The 6,939-nt window shown below is 42.8% G+C and overlaps 1 pseudogene; it reads right to left on the minus strand.

Annotated features, from left to right (window-relative positions):
* Positions 1-1,710: 1,710 nt before the first annotated feature.
* On the minus strand, positions 1,711-2,665 carry LOC136127362 (olfactory receptor 5P55-like; annotated as a pseudogene).
* Between the last annotated feature and the right edge of the window lie 4,274 nt (positions 2,666-6,939).

Here is a 6,939-nt window from a genome sequence, read left to right on the forward strand (position 1 = left end):
CTATCCATATATATCCTGTTGGTTCTGCTTCTCTGGAGAAGCCTAGTACAGTATGTTAAGAAAAATGACCTCAAACCTGTACATAAAGCCGGGAGGTGATTCCAATATCGTCACTAAGAATTGATCAACAGGTTCAGCCATGGATTAATTAGTTTTCTAGGAAAAAGTTTCACTTTGACATCTGTGAAGTTACAGGTGAATGATTTATCTGACGGAGATGCAACTGCTTCTTTGTCTTCTTCACAGGCCTCAAGCCCAGCTGTATTGCCCTTAACCCAACCTGACTATACTCCCCTTTTTTCTTTCCCATCAGGATCTAAGATGGTCAGGTTTTGTTTTTCCCTCTTCCCCATTTATATCATCCACATTCTTTTTTTTTTTTCCGGTACGTGGGCCTCTCGTTGTAGCCTCTCCCGTTGTGGAGCACAGGCTCCGTGCACGCAGGCTCAGCGGCTCCGCGGCATGTGGGACCCTCCCGGACTGGGGCACGAACCTGTGTCCCCTGCATCGGCAGGCGGACTCTCAACCACTGCACCACCAGGGAAGCCCCATCCACATTCTTAATGCCATGCTTTTTCGCCTTCCCTGGCTGATTCATAAACTGAAGTAATTCAGTGGATTAAGGAACTCAGAGTTAGAGGTAACCAGGCAAAGCATAAAACACATTTAAAACCCATCTCCTGTTACCTAGGATTCCCGGGTTGGCAGGAATGTGGGGATACTACCATACATGGAACAGGGTTCAAGCAATTTTATTTGAATCCCCAAAAGATACTGAACATCAGTTGACATCTGGGTTTCACAATAAATTCCACCTCCTTTCCCCCACTCTTAAATTAGTAAGACTGATTTCTGTTACAATACAAGTAGGGTTTTGTCTAAAAACATAAAGGTAATTTGATTTTGATTGAAGAAAGTTGTATGGTCTTTCAGCCTTTAATTTTGTTTAATTGGCCATTTACATAGAGATAATAGCTCATTACTGCTTTAGAGCACCTTTTGGGCCCTGGCGAATTGGAGCCTCCACTCTCTCCCACAAAGTCGAGTGACTACTGTCTCCTTCCTATACTCAAACACCACATGCATTATTTCTCCAATATCATGTATTCAGAAGGGCAACATTCCCTGGAGAGCCTTGTAGGGAAGGTTTCTCCTGTTGAAATATGTCATTTTCACTGTTTGGCATTCAATGATCCTCGCTCTATGTGGGAACTCTCAAGACAGGAAGAATATAGAATCTAGCTCCCATTTCTGAAGTGAAAGAAGGTCCTATTTCCACCTCCCAGGGCTTTGTACAGCAGAAATGTGGATGTAGGAGCTCAGTGGATGTAAGATATCCATGCTAGATGTCGTTAATATATCAAGAGATGTAGAATAGCTACGTTGCCAGACAGTTAAAAGCTCCTGCTTAGGACTTGAGCTTCAGGGAATGATGGGAAGGTCTAGGATCAGTTAGAGATGATACACAGTTGGATGCTATAGAGGGAGGTGTGGTGGCTAGTGCAGGTGGCTGTGTCCAGCAGATGAGTTGTGTTGAAAGCTTGGGGCAGCAGTGCTAGCTGCAGCCATGGGGAGTGCCCAGAGGTGATGCTTCCTATGGTGCTATCCTGCATAGACTGCTCTTGTGGCAGGCTCTTAGCTGCGCCTCGCTTCTCGTCCTGGCGGGGTTCTCTAGGCTTCTCTTCTATCTTATGGCTGCCACATACTCTTCTAACAAATTACTTTTCTTCTTAGCTTAAGAACCCTAACTTGTGCAGAGGCCTTGACATCTTTATTCTTTAAGCTGCAGACCAGTGGGTTCAGCATGGGGAACACAATGGTGTAGAACACAGAGAGGATCTTGTTACAGGCTGAGGCAGTTTCAGGGCTGGGTTGGACATATACAAGGAATACAGACCCATAGAAAAGGGAGGGGGCAGTGAGGTGGGAGGCACAGGTGGAGAGGGCCTTGCGCTGGGCCTCCAAGGACCTCATCCTACAGATTGTGACCAGGATGTACGCATTCGAGACCAAGATGACTGAGATTGTGGGGACAGTGACCAAGGCAGAAAAGATGAGCAAGATGACATTGGCCATGGTTGTCTCTGAGCAGGCCGGTTGGAGCATGGCAGGGGGATGTCACAGAAGTAGTGATCAATGATGTTGGGACCACAGTAGGGCAAGATGAAGGCATTCCCTGTCTGAACAGCTGAAATGAACACCCCAGCAGCATAGGTGACCACCACCAGCCGGACACACAAATGCTTGGACATGATGGTGTGGTAGAGGAGAGGGGGGCAGATGGCCACGAATCGGTCATAGGCCATCATGGCCAGAAGCAGACACTCCCTTGTGCCATGGAGGATCGTGAGGGCCGTCTGGACCACACAGCCCACGAAGGAGATGGACTGGTCAGTGGTGACGAAGTTGATCAGCAGCCTGCGAGTGAACACGGAGGCACTGCAGATGTCAAGGAAGGAAAGCACACCCAGGAGGAAGTACATGGGGGTGTGGAGGGTGGCGCTGGCGTGGATCACATCTATCAGGCCCAGGTTGCCCACCAGAGTCACAGAGTAGATCAGCAGGAAGATGGCAAAGAGGAGTTGAGTTGTTTTTGGTCTGCGCTGTTTGTGAGGTCCAGCAGGATGAATCCCTTCACTGTGGTGTGCTTCTGACCCCAGGCCATTGGACTGGTGTGTTTCTCGCATGACAGCGAAGAAGAGGAGGAGAAACAAGAATGGAGAAATAATAACATTCTCATCGAAGAGGTAGCCTTTAACATCTACTCCAAGTGAAAAGTCACGTGTATCTGAGTGGTAGATTGTTCTCCAGATCCCACAGCAATCCCATGATGTCACAATCATGCTTGCGTGCTAAGTGTTCCCTGTCTCTCTTAGGATAATGTCTAAATTCTTTAATCTGCTAGATGTTCTCTTTGAAACACCTCCATGCTCCCCTGCTCTCAGTTTACCCTCTAGCAATTCTGAAAAACTTACTTCTACAAACATACAATGTTATTGCAAATGTCTGTGTCTTCACAAATTCAACATTTTCTTCTTGGAATGTCCTTGGGTCTCTCCAAATCCAGCTTAGAGGTCTGTTCCCTTCCTCTCTCCCCTGAATTTCACAAATACTCCTTTAGTTGAATTAATAGCACCATATTTTAACATAAAGCCCATCCAATATTACTCAGCCATAAAACAGAATGAAATAATGCCTTTTGTAGCAACATGGATGGACCTAGAGATTATCATACCAAGTGAAGTAAGTCAGAGAAGGACAAATACTATATGATATCGCTTATATGTGGAATCTAAAAGAAAATGATACAAATGAACTTACTTACAAAACAGAAATAGAGTCATAGATGTAGAGAACAAACTTATGGTTACCGGGGGGAAAGGGAAAGGGAGGGATAAATTGCAAGATTGGGATTGACCTATACACACTACTATATATAAAATAGATAACTAATAAGGACCTACTGTATAGCACAGGGAACTCTACTCAATACTCTGCAATGACCTATATGGGAAAAGAATCTAAAAAAGAGTGGGGATATATATATATATACACATATATATATATAACTGATTCACTTTGTTGTACATCAGAAACTAACACAATATTGTAAATCAACTATATTCCAATAAAAATTAAAAAAAATGCCCATCCATCTTTCCTATTGCATTTTTTTACTCCTAGTAGGAGGAGAGTTACTTAATATCTCAATAATTTGTACCCTGATATCTATCACAGTGCCTCATGTCAATGAATGCATATAAATTAACTATAATTAGATAAGAAAGTCTTCCCACTCAGGTAATGTCAACTCAATCCTTTCAGTTGTTTTGGCCAAAACCTTCTAGCCATTTTGGACCTTTTTCCCCCACGACCCCTCATCGAATCCCTCAGCAAATCATTTTGGCTCTACCTTCAAAAGGTATACTGACTTCCCCCCCTTTTCTGAGAGGCACCATCCTATCTCGCTTGGGTTATTTTGCAACTGGTCTTAGCTGGTGTCTTGTTTCTTTCTCATGAGGAGCAGCCAGGGTGATTCTGTTAACACCTGAAAGTCAGAACCCTCGCGGTGGCCCTCAAAGCCCACTCTGCTAGGCTCACCACTACTCTGACACCCTCTTCACCTCTCTGGCCTCTTCTCCTCCTCTCCCCACTCTCCCTAACCCCGCTCTAGCTACACGTCTCTCCTTACTCCTCTTAGGACACGCCAGGCATGAGTCAGGACCTCTGTGCTCACTGGCCCCTACCCTCGCTTTGCTTCAGTTAGCTGCCACGTGGCTCCTTCTCTCTACTCCTTTAAGCTGTGGCTCAAATGTCACCTGCTTGTGCAGCCCTCACTAAGCACCCTATTTAAAGGAAACTCTCTCCTACTCCAGCACTCACTATTCCTCTTCTCGGTTTGATCTTTTTTTCCTCGTAGGACTGATTCTCTCCTAACATGCTATATACACGTGACTGATTAGTTTATGATCTCTGCCCTGACATTAGGATGCACGAACCGTGAAGCCAGGCATTTTTGTCAGTTCTGTTCATTGCTGTATCTCCAGGGACTGGCACAATGTTGGCCCTCAATAGACTTCCCTGGCGGTCCAGTGGTTAAGACTCTGCACTTCCACTGCTGGGGGTATGGGTTTGATCCCTCGTTAGGGGAACTGAGATCCCGCATGCCACATGGCATGACCAGAAAAAAAAAAAAAAATAGAACATACAGAGTCTTATCGAGGCAAATCAGGCTGCAAAAAGGGTAGTTACTACCCAGGTGGGTGAGTTTGGAATTCCACTTGCCCAAATCAGGTGACAAACATTGGAGAATGTTTATAAGAATTGGGTAAGAAATCCATAGCTTCAACCTGATCATGAGAAAACATCAGACAAACCCAAATCGGGAAGCATTCCACAAAATGCTTGACCAGTATGCCTCCAAACTGTCAACAGCAAGAATGACAAGAATGACCGAGAAACTGTCACAGATTGGAGGAGACTAAGAAAATTTAACAGCTCAATACAATGTGGTATCCTGGATTTAGAGACTGGGACAACAACGAAAAGGGACATTAGTGGAAAAACTGACGAAATCTAAATAAAACCTATAGTTTAGTTAACCCTATTGCACCAATCTTAATTTCTGATTTTCAACAGTTGTACTGTGGTCATGTAGAGAAAGATGGACGAAGGGTAGACAGAAACTCTCTGTACTATGTTTATATCTCCTCTGTAAGTCTAAATTCTTTTAAACTAAAATGTTCAAAAAAAAAAAAAGAATTAGGTAAGAGTAGAATTGAAAGATGATGCACTGGGTTGTGAAACTCAATACCACTGGAAGCTGGGGCCTGGGGTACCTGGTCATAGCAGCAGAACCTGACTACAGGAGCTGGTTAACATGAAGGATGCGCTGAACACTCGAGGGAGGAAGACCCATGTTCCCCTCTCCCAGTCTTGAAGTCGTAGCCCAAATCACTGAATCCACAATGCTCATCTTGAATCTTGGACGATCGTTTGTAACTCCAGTTGCTGTGGAGTCTCAGGATGAGTCTTTTCAGATGGGTGTATGCTTTGCACCCTGCGTTGATAATTGTGTGTAGGATCCATTTGTAAGATGACAAGTTTATGTGACAATTATACTATTTGATATGAACTTGAATACATATTTGAATATATACATATTGTATCTGCCTACTGTTGAAGGTGCTTGAAACAATTAAGAGAGTCTAGTTAATTAGACTTGAAATATGGAGAATGATTAGCTAAACTGAATTAACTAAATCTATGTTCCATTAGACTCTGCTAAAATGCAGAACATTTGATTTACCAAAAATAAACACTTTGATTTAGTAATTTTCAGGAGTTGTTTAAATGTTTATGAAGGCACTTGAAGGGCTTGGAAATCAGGTACATTAAATTTGTGATTGTAATTTAAAATGTTTAAGAGCATTTAATCAATCATGTTTTATAAATAGTGTTTAAATGTTTAGGAGAATTTGCTCCTATAGGGTTTTTTTTTTGTGACTTTACTTTGAATTATTTAAGAGAATTTGATTTTAAACAGCACTTAAGTTATTTGGGGGAACTTAATCTGTTAGATTTTTGGGCAAAGGAAGCATTAACCAAAGATCAAGTGTGATTGTTTAAAATTTTTTTTTAATTAAATAATTTATTTACCGTCGGCAGTGTTGGGTCTTTGTTGCTGCGCGCAGGCTTTCTCTAGTTGCGGCGAGCGGGTCCTACTCTTCATTGCGGTGCGTGGGCTTCTCCTTGTGGTGGCTTCTCTTGTTGTGGAGCACAGGCTCTAGGCACACGGGCTTCGGTAGTTGTGGTGTGTGGTCTCAGTAGTTGTGGCGCACGGGCTTAGTTGCTCCGCGGCATGTGGGATCTTCCCGGACCAGGGCTCGAACCCGTGTCCCCTGCACTGGCAGGAGAATTCTTAACCACTGCGCCACCAGGGAAGCCCCGATTGTTTTAAATTTTAACAAACATTACTAGATATATAATTAAATTTATTATATTTAGAAATTGCATTTAACAGCCTAAGAAAAACTAGAAATTGCATTTAATGACCTAAGAAAAACTAAGTTCCAAATTTACAACTCAGTAGAAAAATACTTGAAAAATAAAGAGTGGAAAAAAAGTGAGAATCTCAGGGTCCCAATTCCGTGAGGCCAATTTCTCACCATAGGACAATGTAGATGCTCATTCAATTTTATTATTATTATGATGTTAATCCACCAAAGAGTTTAGGTATCAGCTTACTTTAGTCACACAGTGTTTGGAGACTGTGTGACTCCAGTTGGTGGTCAACTTTTTAGACTTATCAACCAGTAAAGATCACAAATCCACAAAAAATAAATTTACAGATTAAGATATAATCAATTAATAAATGGTTTTAGATAATCCTTTCCATGTACAAAGATCTGGACATTAAAAAAAAGTTGCCTGTAACCC

Source organism: Phocoena phocoena, chromosome 8 (genome assembly GCF_963924675.1).
Source record: "Phocoena phocoena chromosome 8, mPhoPho1.1, whole genome shotgun sequence".
NCBI lineage: Eukaryota > Metazoa > Chordata > Mammalia > Artiodactyla > Phocoenidae > Phocoena > Phocoena phocoena.